This window comes from Columba livia, chromosome W, assembly GCF_036013475.1.
Source record: "Columba livia isolate bColLiv1 breed racing homer chromosome W, bColLiv1.pat.W.v2, whole genome shotgun sequence".
Taxonomy (NCBI): domain Eukaryota; kingdom Metazoa; phylum Chordata; class Aves; order Columbiformes; family Columbidae; genus Columba; species Columba livia.
In genome coordinates, this window is record NC_088641.1 from 15,720,813 (window position 1) to 15,745,842 (window position 25,030).

The 25,030-nt window shown below is 42.5% G+C and overlaps 1 long non-coding RNA gene across 1 annotated transcript in view; it reads left to right on the forward strand.

Annotated features, from left to right (window-relative positions):
• Positions 1–12,524, forward strand: part of LOC135577151 (uncharacterized) — a 77,504-nt gene extending 64,980 nt beyond the window's left edge. Inside the window, exon 3 of the long non-coding RNA XR_010468735.1 lies at positions 12,414–12,524. This is a non-coding gene — a long non-coding RNA (uncharacterized LOC135577151). The remainder of the gene's footprint in view (positions 1–12,413) is intronic.
• Positions 12,525–25,030: the final 12,506 nt, after the last annotated feature.

The window sequence follows — 25,030 nt, forward strand, 5'->3', positions numbered from 1 at the left end:
GACTGGCAGCTGGCTGAATATGAGTCAGCAGTGTGCCTGGGTGGCCAAAAAGGCCAACAGCATCCTGGCTTGTATCAGGAATAGTGTGGCTAGCAGGACTAGCTAGAAAAAAGAAAAACAAATTCCACAATGGGTAACACTCAAAGTGGAGTTATAAAGAAAAGCCCCTTCGATTGTATATTAGGTCATCGGAAGGAAATTGTTGGGACGGAGGGTATGGAAAGCAAAAGGACCCTTATCAAGTATTGTAATCAATGATGGCCACTCTATAAATTAGGGGATGAGGAGAAGTGGCCCATCAATGGAACTTTGTATTATAACACCCTGCTACAATTAATGTTATTTTTGAGAAGGGAAGGAAAATGGCATGAGGTCACATATGCAGATATGTTTTTCACCCTCAGAAATCACCACGAGTATCAGAAGGACTGTGGGTTAAAGCCTCCCCAGGACCTTATGGTACTAGCTTTAGAAAGGGAAAATAATAAAAAAGAGAAAGTCAATAAGCCCCAGAAATGTTGTTTAGGATGTGATATAGAGGAAAGATGTCTAAACCCAGAAAAAGTAAGAAATCCCAGATCAGAGGACCTGCCAGAGTATTACAACCTCCAGCGGGGGACGTGGGAAGAATGCAGAGCAGTGGGGGAGCAGGAGGAACGCAGAGCAGCTGGGGAAGACTGGACCATGGTGGGGCAGTTGGATACCTCTCAGGGTAGCCCTATATCCTCTCGCACCTGAAGCAAGGAAATATTGCAAGCTCCCCTTAGAGAGTCAGTGGGGCCAGAGGGGGACCCAGTCTTAATAAAGGTACCCTTCTCTTCATTCGATCTTGAAACATGGAAAATGGTAGCCAAGAACTATCAAAGCAATTCTGTGGGGGTCACTAAGCATTTTCAGTTCCTGATCAAACAGCATAACCCCAATTGGAACGATATACAACTGTTATTAGACCATATGACAGAAACTGAAAAACAGTTAATATTGAGAACTGCCCAAAATTTAGTTATTGATCTAGTTGGCAAAGGCTCCACTTTGAGTGATGTGAATGACTACTTCCTCTTGCAGGATCCCCATTGGGATCTGAACAGAATCAAACATAACAATTTATTAAGCCATTATAGAGACTGGGTTGTGAAAAGGATGGAGTGAGCCATCCCATGAATGATTAATTGGTCAGCCTTGTACGCTATCTGGCAAGGGCCAAAAGAAACTCCCACAGAATTCCTAGATAAGTTGCAAGATACCATGAAAAGATATACACCTCTTGACCCAGGTTCAGAAGCAGGGATACAGCAGTTAGTGTCGTTATTTATAGGTCAATCAGCAAATTATACTTGGAGGAAGTTACAGAAACTGAAAACAACAGAAAGTAGAAATTTGGAAACGTTGTTAGATGAAGCCTGGAGAGTATTCAGTAACAGAGAAGAGGAAGATCATTAAAAGGATAGGCGTATGATAGTAGCAGCACTGCAACAAAGTAGGGAGCTGAGAACTGAAAGAGTTGGAAGGCTTTGAAAGCCTTTAGAGAGAGATCAATGTGCAAGGTGTGGAAAAAAAGGACATTGGAAACGTGAATGTCAGGAAAGGCGCAGAGGAAGTAGGCAGAGGGAGAATCGGACAGTAGCAAATGTTGAAAAAGACTGATGGGGACCTGGGAAATCTACCCTAGCCGATCCTCTGGTTATAAGGAAGACAGGGAAAGAACAAAAACAAGCAGAATTTTTGGTAGATACGGAAGCAACATTTTCAGTCCTCAATCAAGCGTTAATGCCAATAAGTAACGATTACATAGTAGTAAAGGGAGCCACTGGCCAAAGTGAAAGGGCATATTTCTGTGAAACTTTGAAATACAAATCGGGTAAAAAAGTAGGCATTCATAAATTTTTATATATGCCTGTGAGAGTCGGTCCGAAGATGGAGCAGTATTTGTCTGAATATCGCCATCAAGAACTTAGAGAACTGAGGCTGAGACCAAAAGAACAGATGGACAATGAATTAGAGAGAGGCCCGAGGAGAAGCATTGTGTTGCACTGTTTCTCCAATTCGGGGGGGCTGCTACTAACAATGGCTGCTGTGTGGACTTCACCTGCTGCTTCAGCCAAATGAGCCCCAGCCTCCTGAAAGTGATTGTTATGAGGGTCTCTTCGACCCAGGGACAATAGCTGCCGTCCAGAAGATGTGTTCTCACCTGCAGCCTCAGTTACACGTGTCCTTCACCTGCTCCCTCAAACAATGGCCAACAAAAAGGAGCATGCCCAGAAGCTCGCCAAGGGTCCTGAGGTCACCTAATGGACCAGAGAAAGACCCCTGAATGCTGGACACGTAAGCGTTGGCAAAAGAAAGCGTGAATCTTTCGAGCCTGCGCAGTACGAGCCTGGGTTGTGAGACTGGCCTAAAACAATGGGAGCAAGAGGGGGTGAAGAAGCATAAAAGGTGACTCCAGAATGGACACCATTGAAGATCTTCCCACCAGAGGATCCCGAACCATGACGGAGGACCGGCAGGGCTCTACGGGACCGGAGACCAGAGGGACGCCTTTGGAACTCAACTGGTGATAAACGCAACCTCATTTCTCATCTTTACCTTTACTTTTCCCCATTTCTTTTCCCTTTTCTTTTCCTTACTCTCTCTCTCTATATATCGTGTGCCGCTTTACGGGCAAATTAATAAAGTAACACTGCTTGATTGAATTATAACCCCTTGGCATTTAGGTCGCCTTAATTTTGTGCTCTGAGATCAAGGTAAAAGAACCATCATGAGTCCATTGACGAATGGACCATGACATTTAATTGGCGACGAGGATGGGATTCTGGGAAACAGAGGAGTGTAAATAGTGAGAGGCCTCTGTCTCTCAGAATCAAACCAAAAGATCTCAAAGTGCAAAAGGGGTGTTGCTCTCATGTTGATGAGAATTGTCTGCTAGGGAGAGTGAAGGGGCAATCTTGTGTGTTTGTGTAACTAAGTTGTGCCTCGCCGTAGCAGAATTTTGGCCCCTTCAACCACTCGGGAAAGAGAAGGGTGACGCAGAGGTTGCTGTGGTTTTTGTAACTAAGTTGTGCCTTCCTAGAGTGTGTACCGCCCCTTCTTAATGACTGGAAAAGCTGACAATCAGGATTTTTGGTTAGCGAAAGATCGGGACTCGTTCTACACGCTTTTAGCAAAGTATGGAGCCCGACCCTCCGTACCCAGAGAAAACTGGGCTCGTGACAATTGGGCTAATTTGCAAAGTGTAGTGGACCAAGTGATTTCTTTGCAAACTAAGTCTAAGTTTGGATCAAATAAGGATAAAACTGTTGTCTGCGCTGTTCTAGGAGCCAGCCTAGTTGCAGCAATTGAAGATCACTTTATGCTGCATAGAAATGAAAGTAAAATAATAGAGTCCCTTGAAAATCTGGTGCAGGTTTTGCAAAAAACTACCTTCAGTTTAGAACAACAACTAGAAAAAGAGAGGTAAGAAAACCACTCCTTAAAAGCTACTCTAAAGGAATGTTTAATAAACACAGGAGTGCTGAGGGAGCGGGAGTTAGAGGAGAAAAGTATCCGACAAATAAATCAAATCAATGAGGAACATACTGACCCTCACATTACAACTAAGCAAACACCTTACACTGCCACTGAGCCGACCAAACTGAAAAAAGAGTATGGTCGCCTCCCTAAAGAATCTAAAACAGACTACATGTGGCATGTATCCCTAACTGGGAGAGAACCCCTAGCAGTCACTGGCACATCTGATCATCTGCTAGGAAGTGTACACAAAGCAGCCTGCTTGCAAATTATACATGAAAGAAAATTGATTCCCGAATGTGAATGTGAATCCCCAATAATGTTGTGAATCCTAACATTATAACTCTCTTCATAAGGGGACTTCCAGAGTCTCTCCCAGAAACAGGGAAACTAGAACCTCCATTCCCTAGTTGTGGGCGGGGGGGTGGAGGGTGGATTTATATCCGACAGCTCACACACACAAAGGGGGAAGATTTGTTGATCACAGCTATTGTGAGTCCTAAGCATGCACTTGTAACCTTTTTAATCGACACCGGTGCACAGATTTCTGCTCTAAGCAAAGTAGATGCTAAAAGGTTTGGAGTTTCTCCCTTAAAGTGACATTTTTGCATCCTCAGTGCCTTAGAGTTGACAGAACAATACCCCCTTCCCCTGAGTGCCAAGGTTATCTCAGAGTGTACCTGGCAGAAAAGTTTGTTTGTTGGTAGCTTGACTCTGGTAGAAGTAGAGAAGATTATGCAACAGCAGCCAATCGTATTAAAAGGTCTATTTAAAGTCATAAAAACAGTCACTACTGGGACCCCTATCCCTGACCGGGTGGCCCAAAAGGCCTCAGTACGAAAGTGGTATGCTCAGATGGAACACTACTGTAACATTTTCTCACTGTCTGAAGGAGCTTTGAAAAACCCAGCTAGACAAGCTGTGGGCTGGGTGGCTTCTCAGGTAGATGGGGGATCCACAAGAGAATGGAATAACCGAGCTGATGAATTTGCAAGACTAGCCCCTGTACAAAAGGACCAAATTTCAGAAGATTGGGAACACTTGTTAGAATGGTTACACGCAAAGCGCAAACACACCGGAGCTAAAGATTTGTATCGTGAAGCCCTAGCCAGCGATCATTGTCAGAGACAGCTTGAAAAGCACCCTATAGAAGGCAACCCTCTACATTTAAGGGAGGGTAAAAGTTTGTGGGATGCCTGGCAAGTGGATTATTTTAGCCCTTTTAAGCAAACAGGGATGATGGGGGGGGGGGTAGGAGACAACCCCAGGATCAGTCCAAGCTGAAGCTTTTGGCAGGGCTACAGGTGAAAACACTGTGAAACCATTGCGAGAATGGTTTGGAACTTTTCCAAACCCACAAGCTGCACCCACTGGATAATTCCATCATTCTAATTATTCTTGCCTCGAGGAGGCGAGCCCTGTTTGTTTTCCTTTTGCAGGAGAACTCTGAGGGACACAGAGAATAATGCAAATCATTCAAGAATCAAATCTGAAGGCCTAAATTTTAAAATGACCAATAGTGCAATTAAGTTGCTAATACTTTCCTACATCTTTTCACTTACCTACTATAGTAATTGAATGGGAGTGGGATAGTAAAGAATTAAGTTAGAGATCTAACTAGTGTGTTGGGGACAGGACTGGAAGTCTTAAATGGTATTGATTCAAAAATATTAATGAATAAATTAGCTACCAAAAGTAAATATAAAAGACCACAAATTGTGGTACATAATAACCTTTCTTAAGCTCTCAGTTGTTTTCAGGCACAACTGTGGATGCAATCAGTAGCAGCCTCGATCATAAGGGAAGGTGAAGAAGGCACTTTTCCTACTGAAATTCGGAAAATTGTTTGGGACAGCACCACTGAATTTGAGAGAGAACTCCAATCCTGGTGTACTTTGGTAAACTTTACCTATAACCCCATCACAAATACAGCCACGACCTTTGTGTTAACCATACATAATTCTACAATATACATCATTTACCCAATCATTGCATTAGAGTTGAACCACAATGGAACTATACTCTGTCCTTTCGAGCATAGAGTATGGGCCCTAAAAATAGATGAAAAATGGCAAACTGTAAATTTTGAATCTTGCATTGTGTGAAAACAGCAAGAATTCATCTGTGAAAGTAATACAATCAGTGCTCAAGGCATTTGTCTGGACACTGAGCAGAATGTTTGCCATTTTGAGGTTCGTCCTGATAATCGAGAAACGGTATTAGTATATATTGGCAAAGGTTGTATGTGCTTGAGGACCGCTTGCAACTCTACATTAGTAGATGCAGTGATAATAAATATTAGAAATCATTCAAATTTTTGTGTTTGTGATTTTGTTAAGATTAATGGATGTGAATTTTCTTATCTCGCACCAGTTATATCTCATCAACTTATACAATCTAATTACACACTGATTCAAGAAATACTGCCTACACCTATCGGGATGAATCTTACATTGGTAAAGCAATTGTTGCAACACCAAGACCTGATCAAGATCTTGGAAGAAGTTTGAGTAAATGGACAGAAAACCTTGATAACCGTTCACCATAAAGCTGAAGAAAATCACCGTGTGTTAAGAAGAATAGAAAAAGGTGCAGAACATAGGTGGTGGGACACACTTTTCGGGTGGTCACCTACTGCTACAGGCATCCTGAACAAGTTGTGTCACCCCATAGCTGTTCTTTTTGTATTAGTTTTGATAGGTGTTGTTCTGTCCGCAGTACTGTATATTTTAAATTGGAAAATGATTAAGCATTTGACGCGTTTAACATCTGTGATCGATGCCCACAATTTGTTTAGTGTACCTTCCAATGTAGACATCCCTAAATTCATTGATAAAAAGCAGATCGCGTGATAAATCACTTATCTTTTCCTTTCCTTTTTCTTCCTTCTTACTTTCTGTCTCCCTTTGAGGATTGCGTTGTTGCCACAAGTTCCCGTTGACGATGCTCAGGCACTGGGTGGTGTGAGAGTCGGTCCGAAGATGGAGCAGTATTTGCCTGAACATCGCCATCAAGAACTTAGAGAACTGAAGGTGAGACCGAAAGAACAGATGGACAATGAATTAGAGAGAGGCCTGAGGAGAAGCATTGTGTTGCACTGTTTCTCCAATTCGGGGGGGCTGCTACTAATAATGGCTGCTGTGTGGACTTTGCCTGCTGCTTCAGCCAAACGAGCCCCAGCCTCCTGAAAGTGATTGTTAGGAAGGGTGGGCTCACACCCCACAGAGAAAACTTATTGTTCCCTCTTATTTAGTTTGGCCTTTAGTAAGGGAAGAGCACAGGAAAGGACATTGGGGAGCAGAAGGACTATATAAACATTTGATCAGAAAAATAGTAGCTAGAAATTTGTATACTACCGTAAGGCACAGCAATACGATCTTTGCCTCCAGACTAATCCTAAGAATATACCCAAGCCATAAATGGGTCAAAGTGGGAAAGGAAATGGACCTGGGCAACAATGGCAAATTAATTTTTCGGAACTCCCAAGAAAAGTGGGGTGCCGATATTTGTTGGTATCAAGTGATACCTTTTCAGGTTGGCCAGAAGCATTCCCTACCAGAACAGCAAAAGCTCGGGAGGTGACTAGAAAATTAGTACAAGAAATAATACCAAGGTTTGGAGTTCCAGCTGTTATATCCTCTGATAGAAGGCCACATTTTATTTATGTGTATGTGAAGTCTCTTGCAGAAAAGACTTTGGAACCGCAATAGGAAGGTCCATTTCAAATCTTCCTGACATCCTTCACTGCTATCAAGATTAAAGAACAGAACTCCTGGATTCATCATTCTAGAGTGAAGAAAGCCTGGAAAGCACCATGGAGGGTAACCCAGGTCCAACCTGGAAAATTATGTTTTTCACGATCATTAGCTTTAGGACATAGTTGGCATGTAAAAATTGGCATGTATGCTCACTCAAATGATTGAGAACAATTTGAATCTTTCAGACTGTTGGATATGCACGGTCCTCCCAAGAGGAATGGAATTACCACTATTCGGTGTACCCCATCCAGACTGGAGTAGAGAAGGGGGTGGATGGGGAAAGTGGGATGCAAATCGGAGGCAAACTTGTCTTTATGGGCAGGACCTGAGTAAAACCATAGGAAGACATTTCAAATTGGTACCTTGGAATCAAATTGAAATTACTATTTATTCCAGATGTATGAACTGCATGGATAAAACCACTAGTTGGGAAAAGTTTCTTAATTGCAGTGAATGTAGTCAGTTGCAGAGTGTAGGAACCTTTAATATAACCAAGCTGAAAGAACTGGGGTTTAATTGCAGCATACAAAACACTGGAAACCTTAATTTCCCTTCCAATATAGCAAGAAATTGTAGTCTAACTCCTGGGTGGTGGTGGCTTTGCGGGGATAGGCAAGCCAGGAAAAGTCTACCTGATAATTGGCAAGGCCCTTGTACAGGTGTTTAACCATTCATACCCACCCCCGGGTATTGTTAGGAAGTTATGGAGAAAAACGCGTTCAGTGCCGAATAACCCTCTCATAAAGAGACCCTTTGGATTTCATAGTTTTGCTAGATGGTTTATTCCTCAGCTAAGAGTTAGTGAGTTAGAAAAAGCCATAGTAAATATATCAGCCACAATAGAGAAAATCGAAAATGCCACTACGGATGCTCTTCAAGGGCTCCAGGAAGAGATATCATCACTAAGCAAAATAGTCCTACAAAATCACATGGTTCTAGACCTCCTGACTGCAAAAGAAGGAGGTGTGTAGCGATAAACCGAAGTTGTTCATATATTAATCAGGATAAACGGGTAGAAACAGACATTCAAAAGATATGCGAACAATCTCAGATCCTCCATCTAGTTACTCAAGATAATACATCATGGGGAAAGGCTCACTTCCTGGCTTCCCAACCAAGCTTGGCTACGATCCTTATTTGTAGCTTTATTGGGAATAATAGTTTTAGAGATACTGGTCTGTATAATGATGAGGTGTTTTCTGTGGTGTTGCCAGACTACTGAAGATACTTATAGCAACTGAAAGAAACACCAGCTAGGACAGAAGTTAGAATCTAATAAGTATTTTGCAAAGACATTAGATAAAGAATCATCATATTAGTAAAAGAATTTACTAACCTCTTAGAAAAGGGTGGATTGATACAGGGAACTAACTAACACTTAGGGAGCTAACCCTTAACCCACATAGCAATTGCCTAGCTTAGAGCTTTGTGTGAATTATTGTATGAGAAACAGGAGCTCGCTGACGACTTCACAGGCCTCGCAAAGATAAAAAATGCAACTGCATCCTTGGGTGAACAAGATAATGAGAATCTTGGGCACAGGAGAGGAGATAAGCCAGTTCTAACCAGCTCATCAGTTTGAGCCTTGGTCAACTCAGCACACCAGGCCAGAGGTAAAAAGGACACAGTAAGGAAGCTGAGTAGCCTTCATCCAAAGACCCCGGCCCACAACCACCAGGTGGCACTGCACAGGTGCAACCAGGAGGGGGCAAAGGTGGAGTCTATGGAAATGATTTCCCAGAACTCATTGTGATAAGAACCGCCTTCTCAGGGACAGGTTGTGAATATGTATAGGCGTTCCTAGAATTTTCATAAATGTGTAATACTTTACGGCATTTAACCAGGTTTGCAGCTGCTGGAAAGCGCCACACCTTGGAGGAATTATTCCCGTGTGTGCCTAGTGCTGAATAAACATACCTTCTTTATAACCTCACAGGTTGTAAAGTGATTTTCGCATGTCATGGGTTGGTACTCTCCTTCAAAGTAAAAGTAAAAACTGTTTTGATCAGACTTTCCACTTGGCTATCATTGTTAAAGCTGTTTGGGGTGGGGTATGTACAGTCCTGCAGTCTTTCCCCCATTCCAAAATCTATAGACAAAAAATGGTGCTTTTTAATTGATCTAAATAACAGTGAGAATAATTTCTGTTTTTCTGGGAGACCTGCAGTGCTTTTAGCCATGAGAGACATGATGGATACAGAAATGCTAAGCAGAGTGAAAGAGCTACATGACAAACTGTGCATAGGAAAGTCATGCTGAGTGACAATCCCCTGTTTGAGGATCAGCTACATGTTAATATATGCATCATCCTCTTATTCCTATTCCTCCTTTCTGAAGGGTAAAGTCTTGGGGGATTTTTAAGTCAAAAAACAGTCTTAGATAGCCGAAGACCTGTTTCCTTCTTTTACATGATGAACATTATCATGGTATTACTCTTGGCAACCATTTAGGTGAGTTGATGAGTGAGTTATTGCCAGATGAGCACATTGCTGAGTTTGCATCATCAGGCCTCAAATCTCACAGCTACTTGCAGTCTGGAGGAAAGTGTTGTTTAAAGGTTAAAAGCATCACTCTAAATGCAACAAACAGGGAAAAGATTAATTTTGAGGCCCTGAGGGATCTCATGTTGTATTGCGGCATAAATCCAGATAGTGACAAACCTAAAAAGATCATGATAGAACTGTGCTCTATCATCAGGAACAAGCAGGAATGGGCAACAGAAACCGGGCCTCTTGGGAAGATGCAGAAGGTGGTCTATGACAAAAGGGTACTATCAAAAAAATTTAAAAGCCTCCCCTATGTTTTTTATTATGAGCATGTGCTGGAGTCACCTCTTTTCTGTTGTACTGGTAGGGCCTAGCCAACTGTGGGAAAAAGTTATTTTGCCAAAACTCTTTTGGAGAATGCTGACTGCTTGCTGTCTGTTATGCCTGTGTGGCAGTTGCACATCCCCCTGAGATCTGGAGCCTTCAACGGGGCAGTGGATGGCTCTTTAGCACCTTTTGTGCCTGTCCCCATGTACACACCTAGGGTGGTACCAAGGTGCTGATAGCTACATCCTCCCCTGCCCGGGGCATGGTGACTTCACCTCCACCCAGCTGGTGGGGCAGGAGGGGTGGGACTCTCAGTCAATTGACAGGATCCTCAACAAAGGAGGTTCTCAGAGTAGGTGAGATGCTTCTGGACTACCTTGTAACGCCCACAGCCACATCTGACCAGGCTATAAAATGGGGTACCTGCCAAAGACCCCCTTTGAGCGGTCTTCTCGGAACAGCGGGTCTGTGAACTGGAGCCCTCCCCTTAGACTGAGACACTGTCTAAGGAGACTTCCCAGGACTAAGAGCGCCTCACCTCCTCCTGTGGTGAGTGGTTATTTACTGGATATGTCCTTGAATGAGTCCTTGCCTAACCCAGGCAAGTGTTAGCCATTGCCTAACCCAGGTGAGTGATTATTTCTTGTGAGTACCCTGGAATGAGAAACATCTGGATTTGTTTCTTGTGAGTGTATGCATGCATGCTGTGGATCCTCATTATTCTTATTTTGCTGTACCCCAATAATCTCCTCAACTGATATCCAAACCTGTGTTATATGTTGTCGGAGTGCTAAATAATTGTATAAACTGATACAGGGAACTAACTGACTAACACTTAAAGAGCTAACACTTAACCCACATAGCAGTTGCCTAGCTTAGAACTTTGTGTAACTTATTGTATGAGAAACAGGAGTTCCCTGAAGACTTCACAGGCCTTGCAAAGATAAAAAACCTAGCTGCATCCTTGGCTGAACTAGATAACGAGAATCTTGGGCACAGGACAGGAGATAAGCCGGTTCTAACCAGCTCATCAGTTTGAGCCCCTTCCAACTCAGCACACCAAGCCGGAAGTAAAAGTGTACAGCGAAGACGACTGTGGGCCTTCATCCAGGAAATCCCAGCCCACGACCACCAGGTGGCACTGCGCAGGTGCAACCAGGAGGGGCCAAAGACTATGGAAATTATTTCCTGGAACTTATTATAATAAGAATCGCCTTCTCACGGACAGGTTATAAATATGTATAGGTGTTCCTAGAATTTTCATGAATATGTAATACTTTACAGCATTTAATCAAGTTCGCAGCTGCTGGAAATTTGCACACGTCTTGGGCAGAATTATCCCCCATGTGCCCAGTGCTGAATAAACATACCTTCTTTATAATCTCACAGGTTGTATAGTAATTTCCGCACCTCAAAACACTGTTTCTAGTCAGTTTATTGGCTACGCTTTTCCGGTTAGAATAAAGTCTGTTTTGGAACTTGTTGTCCGCCTAAAATTGACTTTTGGGGTGACACCTGAGAATACCGCATGGTGTGACAGTGGTTGGCGACTGCTGTGTCAGGAACTGCTCTGTAAATAACCTTTCATCAAATTTGTGGAGGACTTACATGAAGGCCTTAACCATAATTATTTATTTCCCCCTAATAAAGTAAATATGGTTGTGGTTGATGATTTGATGAACTCTGCTTGTGAGAGTGATGAAATTGAGAAAGCTTTGACTAAGTAAGTGCATTGCAGGAATCTTTACATCCTGTACATTGTCCAGAATGTTTCTTGCTGGGGTAAAAAGATTCACACCATCACTCTCAACACTAAATATATGGTGCTATTTAAGAACTTCTGAAATAAGCTCCAGGTTTCATCCCTATCCAGACAACCATATCCTGACATGGCCCTATTCTTTTTAGAAACATTTGAAGGTGCTACAAAGACACCATGTGGGTACCTCGTTGTTGATTTAAACACTTCTACCCCAGAGGCTTTTGGACTAAGAACTGGTCTTTTCCTGCCAGAGCAGTCAGCTATTTACATATTGAAAAAAAGTAGTCTGGTGTTCAGTAATAATAATAATAATAATAATAATAATAATAATAATAATAATAATACTCTGCACTGTTTCTGATAACTTGATAAAGGCCATTTCTAAAATTGCCCTGAATACCTTGAAAAGGAATATTCCATTAACACCCCATCAGATACGCATGCTGAGAAAGGGCCACAAATTCATTAAAAGCTTGAGTAGTGCAAGCGCTTCCCTTAAAAGAAAGAAGCTACTGTTGAAGCAATTCAGTGGGTTTATTGGTCCTCTTCTAAGTTTTGCTCTTTTGCTCATCACAGTACTTTTGGTAAAGCAGCGACGGAATATGTGGAAAAAACTGCATCTGGTGCCTGGACATCACCTGCAACAGTGGCTCACCCTATAAGGTTTACTGTTGAAAATAAAATATTCTTAAAAACTTGAAACTTTGCTGTCTGTAGTGTCCATTTATAAAATATGTTGATGGGGTGATGTTAAATAACACATGCACACACACATACACACACAATGGACATGATGAATGCTTTCTAACTACCTGCCAAACCAAGGGATATTTTCCAAGTCTTAGATTCTCTTGCATGACAAGCTAGAGACAGAAGATTAAGTGATATATTGTTTTGAAGCAGAGTACTTAACTTATGTTTAACTAGAAATTAATAGTTGCATCATAAGGAAGAAACTAATCAGTCACTTACGTGAGCACTAATTGCTCTTGTGCGAAGAGCTGCCAGCATGGAGAGGTCAATCAGCTGACACTTGAAAAGCACCAGAAGCCCCCCAAAAGAGACTGTGGTACCAGTAAAAAGACGCTAGATGGCAGCAAAGACCGTAAAATAAATAACTCCATCTTGCTCTTATGTTTATGCAATCATTTCCTAGTACAGATGTATTGTATGTTAAAAATCCATAAAAATTGTAATGAATATGCAACAATTGTGTGAATATAAGCAACACAAGCTCATCCAGTCACTGGAGCACTTATGGAGAATAATTCCCAATGTTTCCCAGTGCTGTCAGTAAAAGAATGCCGCTTAACACTATAATTGATTCTGCTGTTAAGTTTATTTCTCCGTTTTAGTAATTGCTCACAGGATTAATTATTTTAATTTTTAACCACTACAGCCTCACCAGCTCCAAGGTTGGACCTGTCAGCATTTACAATCTTGCAGCAAAGGTAGAGCAATGTGGGTTTAACATCTATGTAATCTTGCTCGTTTGCAGATATGAAAAAGTTCAGAGGTGTAGACTCTGCAATACAAGAAAGTGGAAGCACCTCAATAAACAGGCCTTTCTCAATGCTGGTCTGTGCTGAGGACACTTCAAACAAATCCAGCACAGATTTGGTACATTCTTCTGAGCAGGCATGAATGAAAGACATACCTGTAGCAGTTACACATACCCCAATAAGGTCCAGAGCTTTCAATACAACAGTGCTGTGCTAATGTATGCACCTTGGTTGGCAGATGCTAACCATGGTACATGGTTACTCCAGTCACGTACAACCCCCCAGCTGGGAGAGTATGAGGGACCTAATGGGGAAGCACAAGGGATAGGATCCCTGGTCAACAGACAGGGTCCTCAGTCAGCAAGGCGCTCCAGGCCCAGAGAAGATTCTGGACCATACTCATAATGACCACAGCCAGATCCAACCTGGATATAAAATGGGGACCCTGCCGGAGACCTCCTTTGTTCTTCTCAGAGCAGCGAGTCTGTGATCGGAGCCCTCCCCCTAAACAGGGACACCATTTAAGGAGGTTTCCCGGGACTGAGAACCCTCACTTTTTCCTTGGTGAGTGATTATTTCTTCTGGATATATCCTTGAGTGAGCCCTTGCCCCACCCCTCCCCAGGCAAGCATTTATTTCTTCTGAGTACTCTTGAGTGAGAGAGGTTTCTCTTTTGAGTGTGTACCATGTGGATCATCATTCTTGTGTGGTTGTGTGGTAATAATATCCCCAACTAGTATATAGAACCTGCAGTTTATTAAATGTTGCCAGAGTGCTGATTGATTTTTGGATTACCCCCCTGCTTGGATTGGTTTCTGTCATTTGGTTTTGGTTTTGGTTCCAAATTAAAGTTGGTTTAAGCTTACATTTGCTTAGAGTCATTTTGGGGTGTCTCAGTGACAATACCTTTTAAAATATATTTCCTTTTCTTTTAGAATGGGATTTCTTTCTCTGGGTTTTCTGTTTCTTTTGCACCATTTGGCCTGGCTTGTTGTTCTTCTTCTTGTCCTGGTCAGAATGTTGCCTGGTGCCCTCCTGCCTTTTTGTTTTAAAGGGCTGTGGGGGGACCTTCCTTCCCTTTCCTCTGGGAGCATGACATGGCAGTCTTTCTTTTAAGGCTTTTTCTTAGAATATAAGCAAGACCTGACCCCTCCTGATTTGACCATGTTTCCAATTTGTCCATGAAAAACTTGAAAACATGTCCAAACACCTTTTTTGCAATAACTTGAATTGCACTTTTAATATGTGGCATAACAATTTCCAAACCCCTTTTCAAAAGTGGGATAGCCTTTCAAAACAGGCTATGGAATATTCCTCTGACACCTGCACCGTACATTACAGGAACACCTTGAAAACCCATTCTGTGATTCTGTGATTCTGTGAACACTATTGCCGACCTGGGCTCTGTAATATTATAATTCATGTACAAGGATGGGCCCCCCTGATTTTTTACTGCTATCATTTTGGCATGGTTTCTTAAAATATCAGAGGCTTCCAGGGCCACAAATTCAGCTTCACAGTCACCTTCTCAAAGCAGAATGAGGCTTGCTTGTTCTGATCAGTCTTAATTTCAGTGCTGATCCTGTCGATGTGCTGGTGGTTATCAGCACCCAGTATCACTTAATATACATCACTGTCATGATCTCATTATGACTGCCAGTCAGAACACAGTGCAATAAACTGCAAAATTCCCAACTGTACATGCAGGTACTGCATTTCTACCAACCCCACCTCCCACTTGCCTGAGAGTTTCAGTGACCTCAACAACTATACCGTAAAGTTCCATTTGATGTTTTGTGGGAAGATTCTGGTGTTGACATTGCTGGGTAGAGGGATGTAGAAACCCCTGTCTGCCATCCTTCTTTTTCCCCCGCTCTGCTGTCAAGCAGTAGATGTCCTGGACCTGAGAGTTTTCTATCCAGCTGTTAAGTTTATGGGGCCAGCAACACCACTTTACCAGCAACTGTTTCTTTCTACTTTTCCCCTTTTGCAGCAATGATCTCTTTAGATTCTGTATTTTCTCACAGATCTTCTCTTCTAGATTCTGTCCTCATCAGGATTCACTTTTTGAAGTTCTTCAGGGCAAAATATTATCTTAGTTGCTTCATGATCATAGTCTATTAAGTGGTACACAGGTATTTGTCCACTTTCAGCTACTATGAAAATTCCATCTATGAAAGTCTGCTCATATCCTTTTTCAAATCTCTCTTTTGTTCTAGACAGCCTGATGTGAACTGTTAGATGGATAAGGAATTGACTGGATTGCCACATTCAAAGAGTTATAGTCAATGGCTCAATGTCCAAGTGGAAACCAGTAACTGGTGGTGTCCATCAAGGGTCCATATTGGGACCAATGCTATTTAATATCTTCATCAATGAACTAGACAGTGGGATTGAATGCACCCTCAGCAAGTTTGCTGATGACACTAAGCTAAGTGGTGTGGTTGATTCACTGGAGGGAAGGAATGCCATCCAGAGGGACCTTGACAGGCTTGAGGAGTGAGTCCATGCAAATCTCATGAGGTTCAATGAGGCCAAGTGCAAGGTCTTGCACCTGGGTCTGGGCAATCCCCAATATCAGTACAGACCGGGGGGCATGAACGGATTGAGAGCAACCCTGTGGAGAAGGACTTGGGGATGCTGGTGGATGAAAAATTGCATATGGGACAGCAACGTGCGCTTGCAGCCCAGAAAGACAATTGCATCCTGAGCTGCATAAGAAGCAGCATGGCCAGCAGGTCAAGTGATGTGATTCTCCCCCTCTACTTTGCTCTCACGAGACCCCACTTGGAGTACTGCATCCAGTTCTGGTGTTTACAGAACAAGAAACATATGGACTGGTTAGAGTGGGTCCAGAGGATGGACACAAAAACGATCATAGGGCTGGAACACCTCTCCTCTCATGCAGTGTCAAGACTTTTTAAAGCTGAGGGGCAAAAAGAAGGGACCCAAGGGCATCTTCGCTGCTGTCATAAGTGTGCTGGTTTGACTGAAAACGAGTTAATTTTCTTCATGCAGTTAGAAACCTTTCTTTTTTTGTAGCTAGCATGGTCATTGTTTAGTTTTAGTTTGAGAACAAGAAGATAACACCCTGGGACAGAGTTAATGTTTTTAATTGCTCTGGTCTGAGAGACAAGGCTCTCTGTCCACAGGTGTGAGGCAGCTAGGAAGTGAGGCATAGATGGGGCAAACCTTGACTGATATCCAGACTGTTCAATAAGAATACTCCATGCACTGGGAGAGTTATTTTCAGGTATTTCTTTAGTTTGGCCTTTTGCCATCCTGCTGTTTTGCAGAGGGCCTCTGGGCCTTTCTGCCTTTTTCTCTCTAGGATCAACTGTTCAGGACCAGGGTGCTTTTTATTTTATATTCTATTTTTTTATTTTATATTCTTTCCACTTTATATATATTAGTAGTAGTGGTAGTATATTAGTGTTATTTTGTTATTTTATTAAACTGTGTTTATCTCAGTCCACAAGTTTCTCCCTTGCCTTTCAATTCTCTCCCCTATTTGGGAGTGGGAGGGGAGCTGAAGTGAGCAAGTGATTATCATGGTTATATTGCTAGCTTGGGTTAAACCATGACAATAAGGTATAAATGCATTTCACACAGTGAGTTCAAAATTACTTTAGCTTTTTCTCTCACAGCTCATTAAAAAAAGATCAGTTCAGGCAAATAATCTGGACTTTTAACTAGGGTCTCAAGCAGCCCCAGGCAGCCTTCATGCTGCCCCAAGCTACACTCTTGGTACAATCTGACTGAGTATGTTGACATGAGGCTCAAACTTGTCCTGCCTGACATGTTGATGCTCTCTGAGGGCTGGGCTGGTTTCAGAATCACAGAAGAGTTTAGGACTTACTTGTTTATACCCAGGGCAAAAGTAGGAAGCAGGCAGTCGTGCCACCCTTCATGCAAGCAAAATATTAAAGTTGGAAACTAATTGTCACAGTTTAATCCGAGCTAGCAATCTAAACCATGATATCCACTTGCTCGCTCCCCCCAACCCCACCTCCAAATAGGGGAGAGAATCAAAAAGGAAGGGAGAAACTCGAGGACTGAGATAAACATAGTTTAACAAAATAACAAAATAATAAAATAATAAAAATAACAAAATAATACTATTATACTGCTACTACTAATATATATAAAATGGAAATAGAATACAAAATAAAAGATATTCAATGCAACTCCTCAAAGACTTTGTCCACACCAAGCAGCCAGTCCCAGGAAGCAGCACTCTGGTCCAGAACAGCTGATCCTGGGGGAAGAGGGAAAAGGCAGAAAGGCCCAGAGGCCTACTGCAAAACAGCAGGATGGCAAAAGACTGAACTAAAAAACTCCCAAACTGAATTCAACCCAAAGATAGCTTGTCCTGGTTTTGTTAAAAACAAGTATCTCTTTCGGTGAATTTGCCTGTCAGCTAGAGCCTTCATGTTGGCTGCGTTTTCCTGGAGAGCCAGACACATGTTTTGGTGAACCTAGCAATGGAATGCAAACTTATTGATAAGCACGGATGGACATCTCGCGAGAGGGGCGGCGAGAAGAAAGAGACCAAGAAACTGACCAACTGTGTATAACATTCCATTCACGTGAATACTTCATATAAAAGTGGGAGATCACGAGGATCTCGTTTGCTTTCCCTTTTGCCCTTTTTCCCTTCTGCTTATGGCCGACATTAGAAGAGGACCTTGCTAATCATCCCTGTGAACTGAGGCCTAGTGAGAGACTGAATCCAGCTCCGATTGGCTGCAGAGTCTAATCCAGGACTTTGGTTGCCGGCTCTGCAGTTGCTGAGACTTTCAAGATTGGTTTTGTATATTTTGTATTATTTTCTCTATTCTTATTAGTAGCATTAGTAAAACATCTTTAATTTTTTCCAACTCTCTTCACTCTGTGCTTCTTTTCCTCCCAATCGCCTCTCCTTAGTGAAAAGGGGGGAGAGAGAGGGGGAAGTGTGGGGAGGGGGGGAGAGGGGGTTAACAATACATCTGCCAGGGTTTTATTGTCACCCCGCAATCTTAACCCTTGACAGAGCTCAAGCGGAACGGGTCTCCATCTCACAAGATGGAAAACCCGACTCTTTAAATATGAAACATGATACTAATGGCATGGAATATTCTTATTGATCAGTGTGGATGTCAGTCAAGGATGACAAAGCTGTTTGTGGCGGATGCACTCGACCCCCCTCCCCCCCCAGCCAAACCAGTAGCGGTTTGGTCCAGACTCCAGAGGATGTAAAGGCCTGAGCTGCAGCCGGACCAAGAACTCCTTCCAAGAGACTCACAGAGAAGCAGAACAGCACACTTAACGCCAGCGGCTTGTAGGTGCAGAGAGTCTTGTGCAGACTTTTCCTACTGTATGCAATTTGACTATGAGTCAACCACTTCATTCTATATATACAACAGCCTGGATAAGCCCACTTTGAGCTCTCACTGCGAAATAAGTGAGCTGTATGGCAATGGTTTTACTACTCACAGGTCAGTGAATGAGTCCAATTCAAGTTCAATATTGATCATTTAGCTTAAGTAGATGCATACTAAATGGATTGTTTAGAGATATAAGTTTGTATGATTTTTAGTGTACTCTTTGCTTCATGTTACTTGGTAGACTAGATTTGCTAAAATTTTAAGCTGTAAGGTCCTACTTGTGTTTACCAAAAGTAACTGCAGACTACACTAAATGCCTGCAAGATAAAGTCTAGTTTGCATTTTGCTGGGAGAAATGGGACTGACTGGGAGAACAACGATCCAAAGCTAACACGGAGACATCACAGATATCTGCACTTTGCTGAGAAGAAAGGATTTATCCAGACAAAATGGCACCTTCAAGGATATGAACCGAAAACAATGTCAACAACTGAACAAAACAGAGGCCCACGTAGAGTCAGGGAAAAAGGGTCCAATAGGGAGCAAAGGACCTGGTGGTTAAATTTTGCTATTGGACTGAATCTTGGTGTGAACGGTCTGTAAAGATATAAAAGTTTGCAGTTTTCTATGCTCAGGCGGACCTCCATGTTGGTACCTGGCTTGAGCCAGCCCTTTTGTTATTTTATTCCATTAAATATTTTTCCTGAAAATTTTGCTTCCTGAAAGCCTGCTTTGCATACAATTATGGGTCTCCCCTGAAAGTTTGCCTTTGGAGGTCTGAGTACAGGCTCTGGAGTAAGCAGTTATCAGGGGAAGAAGAACCCTGAATGTTTGCATCATGATGGATATACGCGTTGCCTGAGAGTTTGCCTCAGGAGCTTCAAAACACAGCCCCTGGACCGAACAGTCCTCAGGGAGAGAAGATGCCTGAAGGTTTGCTTTGTGAACAGATACACACACCTGGAAAGAAGGTAAGCGATATTTGGTTTGGTATATCTCCCCCACGCAGTAAATAATAGAGCAAACCTGCCACCGAACTCTTTAAGGTCGAGCTTCTCTTTAAGAAATCTAAACATTGTTCTGCAGCAAGCAGAACCCTAAATTACTCCCCCACGACACTGGTGGAGGGGCCTGGAGCACAAGTCTTATGAGGAGCAGTTGAGGGAACTGGGGCTGTTTATCCTTGAGAAAAGGAGGCTGAGGGGAGACCTCATTGCTCTCTACAACTACCTGAAAGGAGGTTGTAGCATGGAGGGTGTTTGTCTCTTCTCCCAAGTAGCAAGTGATAGGACAAGAGCTCCGGCAGGGGGATTGGACTAGATGATCTTTCGAGGTGCCTTCCAATCCCTAACAGTCTGTGATTCTGTGATTCTGTGAAATGGCCTCAAGTTGCTCCAGGGAAGGTTCAGATTGGATATTAGGAAAAAATTCTTCATGGAAAGGGTTGTGAAGCAGTGGAAAAGGCTGCCCAGGGAAGTGGAAGTCACCATCCCTGGAAGTGTTGAAAAGGCATATAGACGAGGTTCTTAGGGACATGGTTTAGTGCTAGAGTTAGGTTATGGTTGGACTCGATGATCCTGAGGGTCTCTTCCAACTGGAATGATTCTATGATTCTAAGGTTTTTCCCATCCATGCCCCCCTTACTAGCTGCCTCATGCTGTTGTCCCTAAAATAGGGTTCTGTCACACAGTGTGCAAAAAAGCCAAATTGTAGCACACAGAGATGAGATATTATTACACAGTTGCACAAGCCTGGATGCTGGAATAAAGCCAGCATGGCAGCAAGAAAAGTAACAATCAAAACAATGACAGTGCTATCTACAAAAAAGGTTTCTAACTGCATGAAGAAAATTAACTCGCTTTCAGTCAAAACAGCACATAAATGCTCTTTACTTTCTGCGATTTTAAACAGCATCTAATATGTTCCTATATATTGCTCTTTTTATAGCACTGGAGAAACATGGGACTTCACAAAAATGGGAACAGAACTCTACATTAGACAAGGTGTTTTGCTTTTGGCTGGGATAGAGTTAAATTTCTTCATAGTTGCATCTATAAATCTATGTTTTGGATTTTTGATGAAAATAGTATTGATAACACTGATGTTTTAGTTACTGCTGAGCAGTGCTTACACAGAGTCAAGGCCTTTTCTGCTCCTCATAAAAAAAGTTTAAAATGCTTTACTAATGCTACTAATAAATAGAGAAAATAATACAAAATATACAAAACCAATCTTGAATTTCCCAAGGTAGCGCAGGGTTACCCGATGTAGAGTTGGCGTCACTCCAGTGGCTGCAGGGCAAGCACCTGGAAGCACCAACAAATCCCAAAGGCGTCCCTATGGTCTCAGGTCCTGTAAGCAGCATCTTGCCAGGTCTCTGTCGTGATCCGGGATCCTTTGGTGGGGAGATCTCAATGATGTTCAGTCAGGAATCATCTTTTATGCTTCTTCACACCCCCCCTCGCTCCCATGGATTGAGGCCAATCTCCACCTTTGTTTTGCAATCCAGGCTTAACTGCGCAGGCCCAAAGAGTCCCCACTTCACTTGCCAGAACCCTTCTGTGCCTGTGTCGCCTCGCGTTCAGGGGTCTCTTACTTGTCTGTTGGGTGACCTCAAGACCCTTGGCAAGCCTCTGTGCATGCTCTTCTTCATTTCCCTTAGTAACAGGGAGGAGGTGGGACCAAGTTTGGCCGAGGCAGCAGGTGAAATCCATCTTCTGGACAGCAGCTATTGTTACCTGTAGCCCCAGGTCGGAGACACCTGTACAACACAATTCTTTTCCTCAGGCCGCTCTCCAAGTCCTTGTACAATTCTTTCTATCAGGGGATCTGTTCTCCTTTCTATCAGGGCATCTGTTCTCCAAGTCCCTGATGGCGATGTTCAGGCAAATACTGTTCTTCGGACCAACTCTTACACCACCCCGTGGCTGAATGTTGTTATCAGAACCTCATGGCAGTAACAAAATCCTCAAAGAGAGATAGAAAGTATAAGGGGAAGAAAAGGAAAGTGGTTTATATCCATGTGATCCGCTTTGTGTCAATGGTTTTAGGGATGTCTACATTGGAGGGCACACTAAACAAATTGTGAGCATTAAGTACAGATGTCAAATGTGTCAAACGCTTTACCATTCTCCAATTCAAAACATACAGTACTGCAGACAGAACAAAACCTATCAAAACTAATACCAAGAGAACAACAATGGGATGACACAACTTGTTCAGGATGCCTGTAGCAGTAGGTGACCACCCGAAAAGTGTGTCTCACCACTTATGTTCTGCGTCCTTTTCTACTCTTCTCAACACACGGTGAACTTCTTCAGCATTGTGGTGAACGGTTATCAAGGTTTTCTGTCCATTTACTCAAACGTCTTCCAAGATCTTGATCAAGTCTTGGTGTTGCAACAATTGCTTTACCAATGTGAGATTCATTCTGATAGGTGTAGGTAGTAATTCGTTAATCAGTGTGTAATTAGACTGTATAAGTTGATGAGATATGACTGGTGCTAAATAAGAAAAATCACATCCAGTAATTTTGACAAAATTACAAACAAAAATTTGAATGATTTCTAATATTTACAGTCACCATATCTACTAATACAGAGTTACAAGCAGTTCTCAAGCACACACAACCTTTGCCAATATACACTAATACTGTTTCTTCATTGTCAGGAGGAACCTCAAAATGACAAACATTCTGCTCACTGTCCAGACAAATGTCTTGAGCACTGATTGTATTACTTTCACAGATGAATTCTTGCTGTTCTCACACAATGCAAGATTCTAAATTTACAGTTTGCCATTTTTCATCCACTTTTTGGGCCCATACTCTATGCTCAAAAAGACAGAGTATAGCTCCATTGTGGTTCAACCCTAATGCAATTGTAGGGTAAATTATGTATATTGAAGCATTGTGTATGGTTAACACAAAGGTCATGTCCATGTTTGTGATGGGGTCATAAGTAAAATATACCAAAGTCCACCAGGATCAGAGTTCTCTCTCAAATTCAGTGGCACTGTCCCAAACAATTTTCTGAATTTCAGTGGGGAAAGTGCCTTCTTCACCTTCTCTTATGATTGAGGTGGCCACTGATTGCATCCACAGTTGTGCCTGAATACAACTGAGAGCCAAAGAAAGGTTATTTTGGACCATACCAAGTGCATCTATTGTAAATTCATGGTCTTTTGTGGGGGATTTGTTATTGAACTAGCCAGGCCCAAAGGAATTTCAAGGCCACATTGGAAAGCTGAAAACAGGATCTGCTGTGGAAGTAAAACAGTTCAGCAGCAGCAACACAGCATAAATCAACAGAACACTGGAACAGGCTGCCCAGTGGGGTTGTGGAGTCTCCTACTCTAGAGACATTCAAAACCCGCCTGGATGCCTTCCTGTGTAACCTCATCTAGGTGTTCCTGCTCCAGCAGGGGGATTGGACTAGATGATCTTTCGAGGTCCCTTCCAATCCCTAACATTCTGTGAGTCTGTGATTCTGTGACCTATCAGCAGTGAGACTCAGGTGCGTGGACAGCTCATGAACATAGATGATATCCAATCAGTTAATGCATGCTTGGAGCATGGATGCGTGATCAGGAAATAACTGCATATATAAAGAGGCTTGTTTCTGTAATAAATTTGCTTTGCGTGATTCACATTGAATTGGAATGCTGAGTCCTTTATTCGCTCCAACAAATGGTGACCCCGACATGATACTCTGAACAGCGTCTCACTGCAATCGGGGAAAAGTCTGGAGCGGCCCAGCCAGAGGCAGATCAGCTGGACTGAGAACCGGGCGGAGGCATACGGATGCTCCGGGGACAAATTTGTCAATGAAATCACCGGAAAAGGTGAGCGTCTGGGGGCAGGAGGAGGGAAGAATGAAGTTATGGGGCAAAACGCATCCTCTGAAGAACAGGCCATAGTTAAGCTCCTTTTGCGTATTCTCTCTGAGAGGACTTAAATATGAAGAAAGTAACATACGTTGACTGTTAGTTTGGTGTAGAACTAACGGCTACCTGGGAGAAACTGAGAAGGCTTTTAAACTTGAACTTTGGGATGATATAGGGCAGAAATTATGGGATGAGTTCAGCAATGGAGATAAAGAAGCTAAATCATAAGCAACTACATAGAAGCTTATATTTACTACCTTAAAAGATCTTAAGGCTGAATGATCTGCTGCTACCGGAGTTTTTGCAGCGTTGCAACCTGATAAGAAACCTGAAAATCGCTATGAAGCTTACCTGGTTCGTGTCTTTGATACCCTCCCTACTTAATCCCCTGCTGTGCCTTCGGCACCCCCGATGGCTCAGCAGTCCGTGGTGGAGGGAGGAAAAATGCCAACTAATGATTCTCCAGCACCATTCAAGTCCACGTTATCTGATGACTCAGATGAGGATGAGGGTTTGCAGCATTTTCTTGAAAAGATAAAAGGAAAAGGAATATGTGTATGTGTTGCCCCGAAATCTGATAAAAACCATGAAAGACTCAAGCAAAATTAGACCTATGCAATGTAACAGCTATGGATCATTTAGGACGGAACGATGGGGATTCATTGAAAGGAGCGAGTATTCCCTAACTCTTGGAAGAGACACTAATTGGCACACCACAATTACAGGCACAATAAGTTTCTGAAATCCTGAGGCAGTCAACATACCTTGCATATCAAGCTATGATAAAGGTGCCTGAAACTGACAAAGCAGCCAAATCATTTACAGCTATTAATCAGGGTCCCAATAAGAATTACATGCAATTTATTGACCATCTTCAAGAGGCCATCAATAAGCAGGTTGAAAACTTAGAAGCTAAGGAAGCACTGGTCTTGAAAGTAGCAGTAGAGAATGCTAATGTTTGCTATCAATGTGTTATCTGTGAGTTTTACAGTACATATTACGTGCTTCTGTGTATTGCCTCTCTGAAAATCAAGCAGCTTGTCAGGAATGTGAGTTAATTGTTTTGTTGGTTGTTGTTTGCAGTTATTTCTTTATGATATTATTCATGTGGGTACATTGTGGGCCTTCTTCCCACTTTTCCCACTCACAGTGCAAGCAGCCCTGTGCTTCCCTCCCTCCCTCTTCTCATGGTTTTTACTTACAAGATGGGGTCACAAATGATTGTTTTCAGTCATGTTCCTAAGAAATCGATATTGGGAGGTGTTTTAAAACATAGGACAGAACTTGGAAAAAGGAGGAAAGATGATCTTGTTAAATATTGGAATCAGTGTTGGATGCTGTATAAGTTAAATTAATGGGAAAAGTGGCTGGAGGATAGAACCTTGAAGTATAATACTTTGTTGCAATTAATGTTGTTTTTAAGGTGAGAAGAGCAGGACAA